Source organism: Dipodomys spectabilis, unplaced genomic scaffold (assembly GCF_019054845.1).
Source record: "Dipodomys spectabilis isolate Male_0828 unplaced genomic scaffold, ASM1905484v1 ptg000018l, whole genome shotgun sequence".
NCBI classification, from domain to species: Eukaryota; Metazoa; Chordata; class Mammalia; order Rodentia; family Heteromyidae; genus Dipodomys; species Dipodomys spectabilis.
The window spans coordinates 18,051,500-18,071,149 of NW_024870695.1; positions in this window are offsets into that span (position 1 = coordinate 18,051,500).

The following is a 19,650-nucleotide window of genomic DNA, read 5'->3' on the forward strand; positions in this document are numbered from 1 at the left end:
GAAACCTCTTGATTTGAAATTCAGGGCTCTGTCCAACGATGCGTTTGGTCAAGGGGTATACCTTGAGCTGTGTCTGCTTTGCTGGGCCAGGGAGCACTTTAGAGTAGAATAACTCTACAGCCCCAGCAGATGGCCACTTTCTGTTTTTAGAAGAGCTGCCTTGGGATGCCTTATGCTTTTAATCTTGTTGAAAGGCATTCTGAAAACTCAGAGTCTGTCAATTGCTCTACATCTTTTCTATTCAAGCTAGAGCAAAAAACACATTAAAATTAATTTATTATTTAAAATCGTTCGAATAGAATGTATAATGCCCTTCATAGAAATGTAAGAATTAATTCCAGCAATAAATCTGAAGCCAGACTGCAAAATCTCGGTGAACTGTTCTAACCGTCTGCACCTACCATTATGTGAAAAATTACCTAGCTGAAGCGCTCATTATATCTTTCTTTCCAGCCCTCTTAATCCCTCCCCATTTTATTCTTCTTCCATCTCTCTCTTCTAAGTAGACCCTACATAGACTACAAAGGCTATGAGATATGTTATTTGGTGACAGCTGTCTACTTGAAACATCTTATTGCCTCCTCATTATAAGGTCTGCAACAGCTCTTGCCTGTGCTACATTGTAGTAATATTGTTACATTTTACAGGCTTTTATAAAGGACATGATTAAATTTAATCTCCACTTCTTAACTCAAATTGACTAATGCCACTTTTACCATAAAAAAATGAAGAAACTTCGTTCTCAATGTTGAGTTCTGTTGAGAACTCCTTTCCAGTGGAAGGCAAGACTTTTCCTTATTTGATATTTGCATTTTACATGTTTTCATTGGTCAACAGGATGGAAGTAGCTTTCAGTTGTGAGCTTCAAATATCATAGTTGCTACCCTCTTAAGTTGTAGAAGTTGACAAACTTACTGGGATAGGTAAACCATCAGAGTATTTTCCTTTTTTATGGTTCTTTGGCAAAAAATAGTGTGGAAAGTATATAAAGTTAATTCCAAATTATTGGGTAGTCCCTTAGAAGTGGGAGACCGCCAAGAAACTCTGTTAATATTTCCAGTTCAACCCTTCTATCATTACTAATTCTAGTCTTTCCAAGCTTATTTAGTTAGTTAGTTATTTTATTTCCAGGTAAGGTCATTTTCCTAAAACATCTAAAGACTTCCCAGGGTCAAATGACTCATTGGCCACAAATCTCATTTCTGATCACTGTTCTGTCCTTTCAAAACTGGTTTTCAACATGAAAAAGGAAAGAGCTCATTTCCAGTAGTTAAATGAAAACATTCACAGAGTAAAATCATATCAAAAAATGGATCAGTTTTAAACATTTCTCAGTGGAATATAACATAGGGGACACAAGTTGGGTAGGTCACAGTTTACATCTCCACCCTGTTTTAGAACCTCGAGAAAATTACCTGCCTCTTTTGGTGAGGAGGATAGTTTGTTTTTGCCTTGTTGTGTTGAGAAAATTCCCAGCGGTATGCAAAATCCCTAGCACAGTATCTGAGCTTTAGAATAAGTACTCACAGTACTCACAGTAGCAACTTCCGTGGGTAACTTCAAAGGAGGCTTAGGAACACCGGGAAAATTTGTGGGTGTCTGTGTCAAGTGAATAGATTTGATCAAATGAGCCTATGTAAATACAGGATATTGCAAAAACTGTTGGTTCCTGCTTCTCTTGACACATGTCTGCTCCCATATTGATAGCTGCTTCAACAACAGGGGAATTCTGCCTAAATCTTTATCCAAACTTGAGCAAGATAGGGATAGAGGCTTAAAATTAGTCACTCTAAATGGTGAGGCCTGGACTGAACTTTGTATCCATAGTAAGCATATTTTGAATTCCCATTATCATGTTTTTTATTGCGTCCTTGTGTGAGCAGTGTATCATTCATTTGTCCAGCTTTGGGCCCGCATTTCTGCATTGACATCCTAAGTTCCTTGTGCTTTTTTTTTCCTCTAGGAGGAAACTCAGGAGAGTTTGCTGAACTTTTGAGAAGTTACCTAGTCCTTCGTCTGTTTCTATTGGGGATGGATGCCATCATTTGTAGTTCTTGCTAGTGACCCATCTCCTGTTCCATTTAGTTGTTTAATTAGTAAAATTTCCTGGAAATGTTGCTATTTTGTTCAGAAGGATGCAGGATCAGGCACACGTACACTCATCTCATTCTCCTACATGGTGCCCCTCACTGTGGGTCACTGCACTTCTACCAGATACTACCCTCTCTTTCTCTTACTGTGCCCATCTGAATTCTATCCCCTGTTGGCTTCTTTTCTTGCATCCAATGATGAATGCTGTAATGGCTCCTACTTTCCAAATACTTTCATTCCAAATTTCCACATCTCACTGGGTCTCAATTTTATTGGTATTGTAAGGGTGATGTACAGAGGGTTTACAATTACATAAGTCAAGTAATGCGTACATTTCTTTTTGAACAGTGTTGCCTCTTCCTTTGCTCTTTCCTAGTTTTCTTTCCTGACTCCCCCCTGCCAAACAAGTTGTATAGCTCATTTTCAACATAGTGACTAGTGAGTATCATTGCTACATTTTTTTATCCTTTGTCCTACCATTTCTGTGCTCCTCTCATCCTCCCCCAAACAGAGAAACTTACATATAAGACAGAAGACACAAAAATAAAGACAGTGACAAAGGAGAAAAAATAACCAAAACTCCTCTTGTTTCCATTTCTTGGAGTTCATTTCAATAAATGTCATTTTATAGGATCATATGCGCATAGCTATTAAGCCTTTGTGATCCTCTTCCAAGAATATCCTCCTATGATCTCACTGTGTGAATGTCCAGAGTCCTGAATAATTTATCAGGTCCAAGTGTATTTTTCGTTTCGGCTTACCACCCATTGTGTTTACTTGTAAATTTATAGGCATAACAAAGGAGAGAAACCATGCAACCTATGTTTCTTTGGGTCTGGCTTACTTTACTTAATATAATGGTTTTCACTGGGTCTTTTGGATCACATGTCTATTTTGGGATTAAAATTTTATGGTCAGTGGGACAGGGTCATACATAAAGCACCAGGCTACCAGTGCAAATCTCTGTGCCCTGGAGGTCACGTTAGAAGAAAGGGTATTTGTTTTGAACCGGGTCATCACACCCAAAATTATTCGCTATGTCTCACATATCCCAAAGTTAATTTTTATAATTGAAGCATGTACTTCACGGAAAATACAAATGAAGATTACACATGTTATCTGAGGACTAAGCAAGAACAAATGGATACTTCACGGAAAAGAGGCTAAAGTTTTGTTGTGACAGAGAAAATCTACTCCAGCTTAGAACATGTTGGTTTGGGGTTGTATTGGGTCTCCCCATGATTCCTATGTCAAAATCTGAAGCCCTGAGAACTCAAAATGTGACCTTAGCTGAAAGTCGTCTCACTAGGGAGTTGAACTGTCTAAAATGAGGGAGTTAGGATTGGACTTGATAAAATATAACTGATGTGCCTGTAGAAAGTGGAAATTGGGAGACAGACAACAGACATGACATTTAGGAGAAACATCATTCGAAGATAAAGCAGAGGTCTGTGTGATATTTCTGTCATCCCAGGAACACTAAAGAACATCAGTAAACCACCAGGAGTTATTCAGGAGGCACAGACATTTCTTCTTCACAGCCCTCATGAAGAACCAACTCTTAACATACCTTAGCCTTGGGTTTCTCGTTTCAGGAACTATGAGACTGCAACTTTTTTTTTTCAAGTGTTATTTATGTCATCTAACGTGTAGCACTTTATTATAGCAATTTTGGGAAACTAAGGTAAGTTATGATCAAGATGTGAAGAAAGCCCAGTTTTACTTTTACAAAGGTGATTGAAAGGTTCAGTTTAGAGAGGTAGTCATATAGAACTCTTTCGATATTTGATTGCTAAGTTATTTTTTTTTTGAAGCTAACCTTCACCTTCAGTAATATGAGTATTTAAATTCTTGGAACTATCAACTATTAAATAAAACTAGTTAAATAAGCTGCTAAGTAAATGGCCTAGCAGTAACATCCAGAGATGTAGCATAGTATTATTAATGTGTTTAAAGAAAATTTTTTGACTTTAAGAAACTCTTTTTGCAATTTTCCAATAATTAGGACTTCCAATAAACACTAGCCAGAAAGTTATAATGAAATAGATCCTGTTGTATTCTGAGGTCAATAGTGGATTCTTTCTCTTGGTGATTACTAACATTAGCTCAGCCATCTTTCCATTTTTATCATGGAACCCATACATTTCAAAGATTCCAGCTGAGAAAAGTTTTGACTGTTTTTCTTCTGCAGTAAAACAGAATGATTCTCAGTAATTTATAAATATTTGGAAGACCAAAAAAAAAAAAAAAACCCTCAAATAAAGAAAACCCTCACAGCTATTGTAATGGTTTGTGTTGGAGTCACTCAACCCTAAATTCAGTGGCAAATGCAACAGCTTAAAAGGGAAATGCAATTCTGCTATCAAGAATGTCAACTTCCACAATAATTTAGTAAGAAGGTCAGTGATCACTCAGTCTGAGTCTTTGTAACTTGGTTCCTGAAGCTACGTAGCTTGTTATGTTAGAAAGCTCTGTGCCCATCTCTGCTACATGTCTGCTGTTTTATCTTTTAGATGAATGTAAACTTCATGAAGGCCAGAACTAAATTTGTTTGGTTAACACTATATCGCACACATCTGGTACAGTGCAGCAGCACTTTAGTTCTTCTTGAATAAAAGGATAATTGGTAATTTTCGCAGCGTCTAGGTAACGTTGTTTTGATATATCAAGAATAATTTACTACTTCCAGAAATGTACTTGTTCCATTATTGATATTTAACTGAATATTTTTGTGCATCTCCCAACCTTGGTATGTCATCTCTTTAAAATATTTAGGAGTTTTCCATTTTCTGTATTACAGAGTTCAAAATCTACAGCAGAAAACGTTCTTTACAATCTGGCCTCAATCAGCACTTTCAACCTTATTTCCTTTTTCTCTTTCCAATTTCACCAGTCTTCACTTTCTCTTGTCTTTCTCTCCTGATGTGTTCTTCATAGCCATACTGAGCTCTTCTGATCTCCATGTGTCCCAGGCATGTTTAGAGCTGTGCAATGGTGTTTTTGCATAGAAAATATTGTCACCTTCACTTCCATTAAACTTCTTATTATTTTTGGAGGACTAAACTCATTGTTTTGTTGGAAATATCAATTAATTTCACTCTTCTCATCTTTATGAGTGCACACTTCCTTCTTCATGCTCTCAGCCACCAAAAAGAAATTTTTATGAAACAAAATATTTTGCTTTGATTTTTGTATTTATTTCTGCTGTTGAGAGTACCTTTAGGAAACTGTGATACATATATAGAAGGTAGAATAGATGTAGTGAGATATAGGTAATATAGGAATATATACGCACATATATGAGATGTAGATGTAGATATAGGTATAGGTATAGAGATAGAGATAGAAATAGAGATAGAGAAAGAGATACTCATGGCTTGTAACTGGTTTGGCCAGAATTCCAGAGCTGCCATACAGGGCAATACTAACCTCTCTTTTGGTTAGTTTTACAGTAACTTAAAGAGATCTCATAATAGTCAATGGAGTTTGCACATCTCAGTGCTGTGGGACTATTCAAACTTTACGTTTATTTCTTTCTATTTTTACAAAATAATCAAGCATGAGAAGTAGTACGGCTTCCTCTTCCTATTATGCCCATGGTCTAATTGACTTGGATTCTCCAGGGCCAATTAAAACTGAATCTGTTATAGCACCAAGTCACGGGAAATGGATGTAACTCTCTGCTTCCTTTGTAGGTTTATATAATCTTCTGTGGGGGAGCCACTCACTGCATGGCTTTCTATAAATACACCCCATGTTGGAAAGAAGTTGATGGAAGTCAGAAGGCGGGATTCCTGTGGGTCCGTGGGGGAAGCTCCCTTGCCAATACCGCGGGGAAACTCTCAGCTTGCAGCCCGCACGCCCGTTGAGGAGGAACTTGGAAAAGTTCTTGGAGATCGTGGAGCTTCCACTTTGGAGTTCACAATTGCTCAAAGTGCTCAATTTATCCAGCAGATGCAGATGGAGAGCTGAATCTTTCTATCACTTTTTTTTTTTTTTGGTCAGTGGTGGGGCTTGAACCTGGGTTCTGGGCACTGTCCCTCAGCTCTTCAGCTCAAGGTGTGCACTCTACTACTTGAGCCACAGCACCACTTCCGGTTTTCTAGTGGTTCATTAGGGAGAAGAGTCTCACGGACTTTCCTGCCCGGGCTGGCTTTGAACCGCGATGCTCAGATCTCAGCCTCCTGAGGAGCTAGGATGACAGGCGTGAGCCACTGGCGCCCGACTTATTTCTGCCGCTTTTTAAAACTGAGTTTTTGTGTTGGTCACCTGTTGTGTGGGATAGTGTGATTGATCCGACATGGTATCATGCAGATCTTTTAAAAATAGTTTTATGTAGTTTATTTAGAGTTTTTAGGTTTACTTAGAGTTTTTTTTAAATTTTACTTTATTGTAAAGGTGATGTATGAGGGGTTAGAGTTACATAAGTAAGGTCATGAGTATATTTCTTTTTGCACACAGTGTCACCCACATTCTTGTTTTCTCCCATTATCCCCTCCCCCTGCCCTCCCCCTAAGTTGTAAATTTCATTTCCAACTAGTGTCTAGTGAATATTGCTGTTGTATTGGTTCATCCTTGGTCCCACTGTTCCTATGAATCCCCTTCCCTTCCCTAGATCAGATAAACTTAACATACAAGACAAAGTGCCTAGAAATAAAACGCAATGACAGCAGGGAATCCGCACACAGTGGAATTCTATGCTTCCATCAGAAAGAATGGTATTGCCCCATTTGTGAGGAAATGGAAAGAGTTGGAAAAAAGTTATATTAAGCAAAGCAAGCCAGACCCAAAGAAACATAGGCTGCATGCTTTCCCTAGATGAGAATATGTCTAGGATATTCTTAGCAGAGAATCACAATAGCTCAATAGCTATGTGTACATGACTGTGCAAAATACTCATCAACAATGAACTCCAAGAAATGGAAACAAGAGTTCCCTTTTCCTCCCCCTCCCCCGTTTTTGTGTGTGTACTGTTTGCAGTTATTTCTTTTTTCTTTCTTTTTTTCTTGTGCATCTTTAATAGCCTCTTAGCTGGGCAAAATGCCATCCTGAGAACTTTCTAGCATACATAAAGTTGTTACAGAAAATGTGGGATCAATTATATGGTTTGGCTTTCTAGTAGAGCAGCAGAACTGAGTCTACTCATTTTGAGTCCAAAATAGTACAGCATCATTTCTGATTCCACTGTCAAAGATTATACGTACCAGTAACTAGTTTTAAAGAGAACTACATATTTTCTTTCAAGTATTATCTAATGCTAGAGTCATAATAAAATATTTAGCATTCAGATATTGAAGTTCTTCTTACCAAAATGCTTTCCTACGCATTCAAATCTTTTTTAGAACTTTATTTGATCTCATGATTTTGATGCCATTTAGGGCAACATAAAAGATTTGAGGGATTATATAATTTATTTACTGTTACATATTCAGGAGGTAGCATTTCTGGTCATCAAAGTGAAACCTTCTGAATTCTAAGTATATGTGCTTTAATTAAATGTTGCAATAAGGGTAAGTTGATAGTGGTAACTTTACATATGCATCTTCATCTGTGACTTGAGAGAAACTGAAGAAAGTGCATCACAAGCTTATCTTTCCTAGTAGCCTTGAGAAAAATTGTAAATGTTGAGAGGTTAAAAAATCATTATTATAATCCTAAACAAAGTTCCCTGGGATAATCAGCTAAGATATTTACACCATGCACTCAAGAGAGATTCACTGAGGATGTCTGTATTCCAGGTTTTCTGGTGGGTGTTAGTAGCATAGAGATAAATAAGCCCTGGTTCCGAGCTTGAGTAATCAACATTAAAGTAAGACAAGGCGGGTGCTCAAAAAGAAGGAAAATTTTTGAAAAACGAACTTTTACACAAACTCCAAAGGCAAGTGAAGTCAGCAAACACATCCTCCAAAGTGAAGACCCTGCATTCCAGTCCTCACTCAAGCCTGCCTCTCTGATTCCTCTGTATGTCTGATTTCATCTTTGATCACTCTCCTCCTCCATTGCTCAGTCCCCTTGTCTGTTCTCTCAATTTCCGCACTGGTACTCCTTGATTCTGGATACTCTAAGGAAAGCTTTTAAATCCCCCAGCCCTTACCATCTTCAATATTCTGGCCTACACCACAACCCTCACCTCTCATGCACGCCTCACCCAGCTGTTTATATTTGACTTTCACTCTTTTAAAAATTCCCTAGTGCTTACCATCATCTCCAATCTCATGGATGTGTCACCACATGACTCAATGTTCTGGGCTGGATTCTCAGGACTCTGTGCTGGTCTAAGTGCATTCCAATCAGAAGTAAGAGTACAAACACTCAATGTTTCTTGAATGAAGAGAGCCATTCTCAAGCGATCTCATGTATATGATTTCCATGGATCGCACACGCTTCGGGACTGTAGCATTCACTTTATACATTTATAGGTGCATAGAATACAAATATCCTGATAAAACACACAAGACTGCTCTGTTTTAGATTCTGACACAGGGTTATCACATTGGCAAAGAGACGAATTTAGATCATGGCTACACAACTGCTATGAATGTAGAAAGATGTACATTGTTTTTTTTTAAAGCATGCAATTCACAGTAGTAAATGTGAAGATATTGACATGTCCATTTGTTTTGGTAGTGGATGATTATGTGGCTCAAGGAAAGTCGAAAGAGAATGGCAGCATAGCATTCAATAAATGAAACAAATGGGTATCAGGAAAGGATGAAGAACATCCAAAAGTAAAGCTTCATTCCATCTTGGCTAAGGTGTAGGAATCAGATTGAGAAGTTCTGGAAGAAGGGTTCATGAGAAGCCTGGCTTGGGAAGAAATCACTGAAACTATTCTCAGGCTGGAAGATGAGCTTCTAAAGCCCTTCAGAAGATGGAACTTTTTGCTGGGCAAGGGTCTGCCTCTTCTCAACCTCAGCCTGATGAGCATGAGTAAATGTTTCTTGAGACCAGCGTGGGTTGCAAACATCATTCATCCTGCATGTTACTTTCCTTTGATCTAAAATACATGTCTTCACTTCTCTGTCCATTTAAGCAGCCTTTCTTGTGGTACAGACACACAATGGGTTGCTATTCAGCTATAAAGGAGAATAAATCATGTCATTGCAGAGAGGTGATAAATATACTTGTAAACACACACAGGATCATGTGTACATCAATAGAACGTGCTGGCAATTGTGAGCTTTATTTGAGGTGATCGATGGGGTAAGGACCCATTCAAGTTATTAGAAAATCACCCCAAAGTGTCCTGGCAGTCAGTGATCAGCATTTGTGAGGTTGTAATGGGATAAAGAATTCCCACAGACTCAAATGCCTCTGTTCTGAATTCTCACTTTACCACCTGCTAGCTGTATAACTTAGGGCAGGTGGCCATGTACTTTAGCCTCAGTTTCCCAAATTGAGAAATGGGTTTAATGATACTAAATTGCAGGGCAGTGGTGAGGCTGGCACACATGTAACAGATTGGCTTCGAGGATGCATTGTGCTGCCTAGCAGGTGCTGAACAAATGGTAGCTATTTTTTTACTTTTCCTTTGCTCTCTTGAAAATACATTGCCAGATTTGAGCCTTTTTTTGTTCTCTTCCAAAAATGTATTTCCAGGGTCATCCAGGAAACTTAACCACTTCCCTGGAGGCCGAAAAAGAAATGATCATTAAGAGCAGGGGGATGATGTTGATGATCATGTAGGGGTGGGGGAGGGGTCACAGACGCCTTAAAGAAACAACTCTGCCTCTCACTTTTACCATTTACATAATCGAGATGCTTGGAATTTTAATGTATGGAATTTAAATGAGAATGGCATTCAGACTTTGGCTACAGGTGTTTAAACTGCAATTAAAGAGATTTAGGATTCTGACCACAGAGAAAGGAGGCACCAGTAAAATAGAGACCCTTCATCACGGGAAATGAATCAGGTACCACTCAGATTTTTATGGGTCCAAAGTGAAATACACGTTTTTCCCTGTGTCCCTTTTATTCTAAAGTACACACATTAAGTGAACCCAAAGTGGAATTTGAACAGATGGCTATTTGCATAATTTAAAAAATGTGATAATACATGTCATTGTTGACCTGGCACTCCCGCTGGGTTCCTGTGGCCCTTAAGATAAAATGATCAAACATGGCTGAGAGATGCTTTTCCCTAACGAAGGCATAAAGTACAGGACCGAATCCATCAGTGGAGAAAATTAAAGTATAAGTTAATTCCAGTGTAGGTCTTAGTTAAAGTATTCATAGGTATATTTTAGGTTTGGAAAAAATAGTTACTAGACCCTGGGGAGTCAGTAAGGGTAGCTCTGTGTCTTTGTTCTTAAGGAGCTGGAAGTCTTACTGGACTCTAAAGAGAGTTTCCATTTCCCTTGTTGAGAAAGGTTCCATAGCATGACTTGAGTCTTAAAAACTAGGGAGATAATGATGATGATGAATGTGTGTGTGTGTGTGTGTGTGTGTGTGTATCAAGAAGGGCACATTGGAAAGTGGGAGAGAGGACACACAGAGACACAGACAGTCTAGTGGAGCACAAGTCCAGGGCTGGGGATAGAGTGTGGGAACTAAAACTTCAGAGTAAGGTGGTACAGGGGGAGGGACAAGACTAGGGCTGTGGAGGGCTTCTCGTATCCCTCTAAAGACAGAGAATTTATCCTTGACTTTTAGGAAATTTGTCAGACGTAAATAGCTGAGTGAGTATCAGAGTTGACATTCAGAGTAATGGCTACAGTGGGATTGTGTGGAGTTTGGGAAGATATACGTCTATTAGCATGGAGGAAACTTTTCTAGCTTTCCTGGAAGAGTTATAAAGGAGGAAAACATACTTGATATCCCTTTTAGCTCTTACATGAGACCCTTATAACCAAAGAGAGATTGATAACAGAAGAAAAACAAGTGCTTATTAAACATGTGCATTTCATATGCTCATAGAATATACCAAACAATGAGTCATCTCAAAGAGATGGCTTTGAACCCCAATATACATAGCATCTTTAGGAAAGAAGAGTAGATTTTTAAAGAAGTAACGAGATAAAAGAAAAGAGTCTGAGTTTCTAGAGGCAGTAAATTGTGGGAAGGCAAGCAAAGGTCAGAAAGGTAGTTGGTAAGGCTTTCCTTGCAGAGTTTTCTGGTGCTTAGAGCAGGTAGCTTATGTCCCTGTGCTGTATCTAGGCTTAGAAGGATCTAAAGTCTATAGTGAGAAACATTAGAACTTCCTGGTAGAGAGAGGAGGAGGAGATCTTTGTGAATTCATATGTGCTTGTAGAAGAAGAAGAGGAGTGCAGAGAGCTTTTCTGGTATCTGCTTCTCAATTGCCTTCACCAAAACAACCCCTATACCAACGATGCATATTCTCTGTTCTATGTTCTGTTACTCTTTAGGGTCCAGGTAAGAAATATTAAGGAAAGAGCATTTCTTTTCTATTTTATGTTTCTAAAATCCTGTTTCTTTCCTTTTTCCTAATTTTTTTTTCAGATGTTATATAGAGTGGGACTGAGACTGTCTCTCATTTCTTCTGAGTTCACTTCCTAGCTAGGAAGTGAGGAACAGGAGAATCTGGTCACCAGAATAAAAAAAAAAAAACCTTACAGAAAGCTACTTCCTGTCTTTTCTACCCTCAGAGCCAGGAATCTGAGGTGCACAGGCAGAAGAAAGACAGTGTGATTTGTGCTTTTTTTTTCAAGTGGGAGAAATAGCTGAGGGTAGAGGAAATGTCCTGTCAGTGAGTCAAATTAGAAGAAAGAAAGAAACGAAAAGAAAGTGCTGATGAATGCAAGCACATGATCCCCGAGAACCTTGATACATGAGTGAGAGGGAGACAGAAGTGGAGAGGGGAGTGGGGTTTGGAATCCTCACTTTTATTTTAAGAAATCTAAAAAGGTCTGGTGAGAGACACCAGGGGAGAAAAGGTCGGATTGTTCTTCTGAGAAAAAACAGGAACACGCAAGTAGAACAAGTCTGTGGTCCCCACTGCTCCCCTTCCCTTATTTCTTTCTGTTGGGAAAGAAAGGATGTAGCAAGGGCACTAACATCCTTTCTGCTAAGCGTGTGTGAAATTAAATAAACAAGAAAAAAAAGGAAGAAGGCAGCGATGAGAGAAAGCAACTATATTTGAAACAATGAGACATCTTTGGAGCTGGGTTTCCAACACTGTCACCCTGCAGGAGTCTGAAGAGGACAGATGATGAATTCTATGTCCTGGAAACAGACCCGTGTTAAGTGGAGAGACAGAGAGGTTTCTCCAGGGATGAAAGGTTTTCATTTAAAACACATAAGGCTCCACTCTCCTGTGGCTCACCCGGTGTGAGGCTTGCATTTCCAATTTCTTGTCCCCCACTGCTCCCTCGAAACAAGTTCACATATTTTATTGAAAGTGTATCATGACATGAATTCTGGGTAGCATCTAGTGCCACAGATTTCATGTACAATGCACTTGAGAACAGAAAGCCCAGGAGATCTCATGAAGCCATGTTAACTAGGCTAAAAATAAACAAAATGTAGAAGGGTTTTTTTTTTTAAACAAGGCTTACTTCTAAGAGGTAGTGCTGTTTGAAGAGGGAGGAGGAAAAAGTGGCAATGGAGGACATTTTATAGAGTTTGAGGCACATATCTTATATCTTACCAATGATTTGAAGAGCATGATTAATATTTAGTGCCGGAAGGCCAACAGCGTTGGATTTTTGTCTCTCCCACATATCCACGAATCATTAGAAATTTTCATCCTTTATCATCTTTGGTGTATTTATTGCTAGCTGAATCATTTCTTATAAATCCTAGAATGTTAAAAGTGGAATGGCTTTTGGAGATCTGTATGAATGAAGAAATTGAGGCCAACTGAGGTACAGGTAATTTTGAGAGCTTAATGACTGCTGGGTGAGAGAATATTTACAGAAACAGATTGCATAGTATGTTAGGGCTGTGATTTTTGGACTTGAATAGCTGATACCTTCTTTTTAAAATTCTTGCTCCTTCTTCATGCAGGTAAATGCTAACCCACGTAGACCTTTCAACTAACAAGATGGAGGGAAAATGGAGGGATCTCTCTCTCTCTCTCTCTCTCTCTCTCTCTCTCTCTCTCTCTCTCTATCCCTATATATGTACATGCATCATATAGAAGGCTGAAATCTGAGGATTGCATTTCAAAGCCAGCCTGGGCAAGAAAGTCCATGAGCCTCTGATCTCCAATTAACCACTCAGAAAACCAGAAGTGGTGCTATAGCTCAAGTGGTAGAGTGCTAGCCTTGAGCTGAAGAGCTGAGGGACAGCACTCAGGCCCAGAATTCAAGCCCCATGACCCACAAAACAAAGCAAGACAAAACAAAACAAAACAAAAACAAATCTCCTGGACCAAGCTATAATTTTCTACTTTACACACACATCCATAAGAAATATTTAGGCAGCTGAAACTTTTATCTCAGGCAGACAAACAGAAAGTCAGAATGATGCTTACAGAATAAAACGATGTCTCTTATGGTTATAGTGATGAGACAAAACAGCCAAAATTCCTGAAAGACCAGAGATGGAAATGAGATATCCTTTCAAGATCTTCTCTCATACTTTGAGTTTTCATAATAAAATATGGACGAGGATAAATTGTGCAGTACTTTATTACGCTCTTATTCCTCTCCTAACTCTTAGTCTTACTGCTGTAAAGAACCTAAGTAATTTCAGCACATGATTTAAAAAAGTAGTAAAACAATTGACATTCTAAGTTAAATTGTTCCTGCTATTGACATGTGACTTAATGAAATTCCATTTCCAGTCATTGCTGAAATCCATTTTGACCCCAATGGACTGCTTTATTCACAACTGCCTCCTTTCCTGCCTCATAACAATTAAGTTCTTGCCTGAAAAGTTAGAAAGGCTGGAGCATTTATGCTGAGCCTGACGTTATCAATTCAGTTAGCTGTACATAGAAAAGGCAAGATGAAAATAAGGTACTTTTTTTTTTTGTCGGTTGTTTCAGTCGTGAGATTTTTACTCAGGCCTGGGAGCTGTCCCTGAGCTCTTCTGCTCAAGGCTAGTGCTTTATCATTTAAGCCACAGTGCCATTACTGGTGATTGGATAGATAAGAGTCTCAGACTTTCCTACCCAGGCTGGGTTTGAATTGTGATCCTCAGATCTCAGCCTCCTGAATAGCTAGGATTACATGTGTGAGCTGCCAGTGCCTGGCTTCTTTTTAATTTGACTGCAAAGGTTTAACTGCATCTTGCCTGTTATGTCCACTTAAACATTTACTGAACCCTTTGTGTGCCATAAAAAGAAGAATATTAATCCTCTATTTGTTTGATACTTTCTTCAGTATTCTGGGGTGATCTTCTGAAAGCATAAATATTTTTTCTTAGGATAATGAAGAATCTCTTGTTTCTTCATTGCCCATAGGCCAAACTTCTGTAGTTCTTAGTCTAGTTTTTTGGGATTTAATCCCTTAGACTTCTGTGCTGTCTTCTAACACTTCTATTTTTTCTTCGTATCAAGATATTAGCTATTCCCAGTGAGCAAACTGACATCTCTCCTTATTCAGAAAATTTCACTTGGTGTTTGAGAACAAAATCAGATAGCTCACCTTCTGCGCAAACTGTCCTTACTCACGCCTTAAAAATGGCCTCTTTCATTCCTCCACTATTCCAATATATTGTTTCATTCAGCTGCAAATATCAAAAGCCATTCTGTGTTCACAACCTTGTAGCTGTTGTAAAGAGTTCTTGTAGTCAGAGTCATGGAGAAGACATGTGGTTATCAATTCATTGTAAACAAAATGAAGGTCAGTCACTAGGAAGTGCAGGATACTACGCATGTGTAAGGCTAGGAGACAAGGCATGAGTAGTTAGAGATTTCTTTTAGACTCTAACTTTTCATTTACTTAACCCATAAGAACTCTTAGTCATTTTCTTGGCTGACCTGTTGGTATATTAATCCTCTATATGTTTGAGAGTTTGATATGTTACTAATATTTTCTTTTATGATTGATATTCCTATTTGGGGGGGAGGAGAGATTGGGGAAGCAGGGTCTTATTATATAGCTCAGTCTGTTTCCACTCACAATTCTGCTTCATCCTGGAATGCTGTGACTACAGGCATCGACCCCCATGTTCAGCTTCTTTATTTTACTGTAATTCTTAATTATGACAAACCCATAAAAATTGTGCCTTTATGTTGAATGAAATGTTTTAAGTTGTTTATTTTCTATGCTTAAGTATTAGTTTTCTTTTTTAGAGTAATTTTCACTATGACTTATTTTGGCTTTTCCTGGATGCTTAATTCTTATTGTTTGCTTGCTGTCTCTCATCTTCAATATTTTTATTGAATTCTGGAAGTATTTTTAGCGCATTGATAGGGAACCATGTAAAACCATACAACCATGAGAGGTATGTAATCATTGGTCCAATGTTCTTTCTGTTTTACTCTCCATAATACTATTACTACTTATTAAGTATTATTTTTCAGAAATATTATGGAAGAAACTATAATGATTTTTTTTTAGCAAGCCTGAATCATGGTTATCATGAAGTCTAACTTCCAGCTGTAAAGACTGACATGTAGGCTGAGAATTAGATAGCAAAGTTAAGTTTTGTATTTGAGTTTGTTATAATTTGGATCTTAAGGGTTTGCACCATTGTGTATTCCCAACCATGATATGCTGCCTCACCAGACACCAAGAAATAACAGCAACAACCAACCATGGATCAAAAATTCTAAAACTGTGAGTCCAAAAAAGCCCTTCTTCTTTATAAATTGACAATCCTAGGTATTTTGTAATTGTAATGAAAAGCTGTCTGTCAATAGGCTGAGACTGAGGATGGAGAATGGAAGCCAGCCCAGGCTGGAAAGTCCACAAAACTCTTACCTCCAATTAATCATAGAAAAAGTGGTATTGGGCTGGGAAGGTGGCTCAGTGGTAGAGCGCTTGCCTTGCATGCCCGAGGCCCTGGGTTCAATTCCTCAGCACCACATAAGCAAAAAGAAAAAAGCTGGAAGTGGCACTGTGGCTCAAGTGTTAGAGCGCTAGCCTTGAGCTGAAGAGCTGAGGGACAGCGCCCAGGCCCAGAGTTCAGGCCCCACAACCGGAGCCCCCCCCCAATAAAAAAGAAAAAGTGGTATTGTGGATCAAGTGGTAGAGTGCTAGCCCTGAGGAAAATTGAGCTTAGGGATAGTGCCCAATCCCAGGGTTCAAGCCCAGGGACTGGCCCCCAAAAAAGAAAAAGGAAAGCTGACTGGATGTAACGTCTTTCTGGCTCCAAAGAATAAACCATCTTCAATCTCTGATGAATATCTTTGTCTCAATTTGTTTTTCTAATTCATATTAGGCTATTCCCACATCTATACCTTTTTTTCCCAGAAGGCCCTCTTCCTGCAGTGCTATCCGTTGGCCTTTGGATTCTTATATAAGTAGAATTAGGAGATGCAAAGGTCAGACCTGAAAGTCCAAATGACCCACAAGTTGAGCTAAGAAAAGGAAGCTATGAATCCTTTCACAGGGCAAAGGAAGAGAGCAAAGGGACCTTAAACATCATGTTTAGGAACTGCTTCTGGTGTATATTAGCTTCTACAAGGCCAGCTAGGTAAAACTTTTGGCTTTTAGGTTCTTATTATACCTATTTTTTCACATTGGGTTTTGATCTATAAAGTTAAAAACAGTTTAAATTGTAAGGTTGTTTTATAACTCTTCTGGTAATTTATATGAAATACTACATGCCTGTGAAAAATGTTTTGTGATAGTGTTTTAATTGTGCATCTAACTGTTCTTGAGTGTAGAATTGTCTATATAAGTATTATATAGTAGAGTGGTTTCTAGCACAGCATGGTTGTGACCAGTGAAGTCCTGTGTGCATAAATCAGCTCTCTCCAACTTAGTACAAGAAAGAAAGAAAAAGAAATGTTAAAATACCTTACTAATATTTTTAAAGTATTTATTACATTGTAGAGTTATACTAGTTTTGATATATTGGGTTACATAAACCACATTAAAATTAATTTCATCTATTTCTTCTAACCTTGATTAATGTGGCTACTAGAATATTTTAAATTACAGAAGTGCTCTGCATTACATTTCTATTGGAAAACACTATGCTACAGAGAAGATAATTCTTTTGAGTCTTAGCTGGGAGTCTCAATGAACTAATTGCTGTCTCTGAGTCCAGTATTTCCCATTCCAGTAATCTATCTTCCACTGGGCTGCCAGATTGAACTTCTTCAAACACAAATGTGGGCTTTTTTCTCCCTCCTGCTTACCATTTTATCATTGGTTCCTCATTGCCTGCAATGAGACAATATCCAGTCCACCTCTGCTAGCATAGCTCACCAGACTTTGGTCCTAAATGTGTCATCTTTGGGAAGTGAGTCTTTGTGACTAATCATGAAAGTGATTTTGTAACTGATTGTCCAAACTTATCTGGGACATTTTCAATATGAAGAATGGACATTGTCAGTAATAATGCCTGGCTACAAGGCAGGCATTGAGACTGGCCCAAACAGATGTTATATAGCAATTTGATTGCAAGGTTCGGAGAAGCCACATTTTGAGAGGTTAAATCAGAAGTCTTTGTTAGAAAGCCAGCAACCGCAAGCAGATGCGTGTCCTCCAAAATCTTGCAGCCTCAACTGCACTTAATACCACTAGAAAACTGAGCCATGAGGGTAGTAAAGAAAGAGCAGGAAAACAATCTCAACAAACCAGATCAACTCTAGTGGAGAGCTGAAGAGGGACTCCATGGTGACCTGAGGAGTCTGGAGACATGAAGCAAGGCCCAATGGTGGCAGAGGTCCAGGGGCCTAACTAAGGACATGGTTAGGGGGCAGAGTCACAGAGAGCCCGAGAGTTCAAAGAGTCTCATGAGTTCGTGGTACAAAGAGTCTCGAGAGTTCATGGTCTGTTAGATCCAGGAAACTGTTGTCCAAATCCCTACCCATCTGCTTCTAGTTCAGGGTGCCTATCACCTGGGGGTGGGGGTGGGGGAGTGGATTTCATCTCCTAAGAGTTTTTGTAAAGTTCCCCCTCATCCTCCAAGTTGCCAAGATGGCATCAGTTAGACCCAGTATCCATATTTCACAGTAGTCCAGAGTTTCTGAGACATGTATCATGCGTTTGTAATTGCTGTTCTCTCCATCGGGAATGTTCTGCTATCTTTTTTCCTGCCATAGTTCTCACCCATTCATTTCTCCAACTTAAGTTTAAACATTTCTTTAACTCTCTCCCAGGAATACTATTTTCCATGCAGTGACTTCTTTGCACATTGCATACCCCATCTACACTCCTTCCTTAGAACCACCTCTAGGTTCCCCATATTGTCCTATCTAACTTGTTGAGCACACCTAATAGACTGTCCATAGCCCTTCCTGGAGTTGGTGTCTGAAATTGTTTCTCAGTGAATGTGAATTGCCTCTTACCTCTTACTCCACCTAAGATCCATGACCATCTGGGCACCACTGCTGAGGCTTACTGACGGATGGTGGAATATTTGTGATCTTCCGTGGCAGGATTCTCCAGCTGCAAGTTCACCCTGGGTAGGTAGAGCCTGAAGTTCTGCAAGTCAAAGTGAGGTTGAAGATGGCCAGAATCTCTATTCCCATTTGCATGATAATGTATGGACCCTACAGGGGAATGAGTCCGGGAGGTAAGGATGTGTCTTTGTGGTGGCTTTCACAGAACTCCCACTCCTTCTCTCCCTCGAGAGGGGACTCAGACAGAGGCTGCTCTGCTCTCTGGCCTTTCATCCAGGTGCTGTGTGGAGAAAGGACAGTCCCTTCCAGCAGAGCTCCTTATCAGCACTGGCACAGGCTCTCTCCCCCAGGCATCCTTTTTGTTCCCAGTGCCCAGTGGAGAGGACCTGGGATTCCTTCTTTTGGCTGTGATACATTTGCAAAAGTAAAAAAAAAAAAAAAAAAGTATTTTATCATACCTGCCAATAAGAAACTATACTCACTAATGAAATTTATAAAATTATGGCCCTAGCTGATTTTGACTCGGGTAATAAAACGTACCTCCCCTTAACCTGCCCACACCCATTGTCACAGTGAAAGCCCCAGGAGGCTAAAAGATGTCCTCTTTGAATGATGGATTGATGAAAAGGAGTACAACATGTTATTTGAAGGTTGTGTGAAGGCTAAATAATCCCATCTGTGTGAGACCGGATACAATATTTTATACTGTCTGGGGAGATGTGTTCAATTATGTTTTATGGTCTGGACTGGAATATTCCGGTTTCTTATCTTATTTAACTCTGCAGGCACCCACTCCTTCTGAGGTTGAGATGAGGGGATTGGGGATCTAGAGTCATGATTTAACTATAAGCCCAGCTGGTTTAGAAGGGTGGAGGAATGCCCTTTGAACTCTCCCACTATACTGAGTCAAGTGATTGCAGACCTGCTCTGACCACAGGACTATAGATGGATCTTCTGAGCATCCTGACACAAAACACAGACTCAGGTGCCCTCTCCTGCGTGAAGCTTGGACTGTAACCTTTGTAGATTTGCCTTCAGGACCTGCTTCGTTTTCAAAATTTCCAGCAATTGTTCTTCAAACCGTTCATGTTTCCTTCAGCCATCATCTCCAGAAATTTCAACTTTATTTAGGT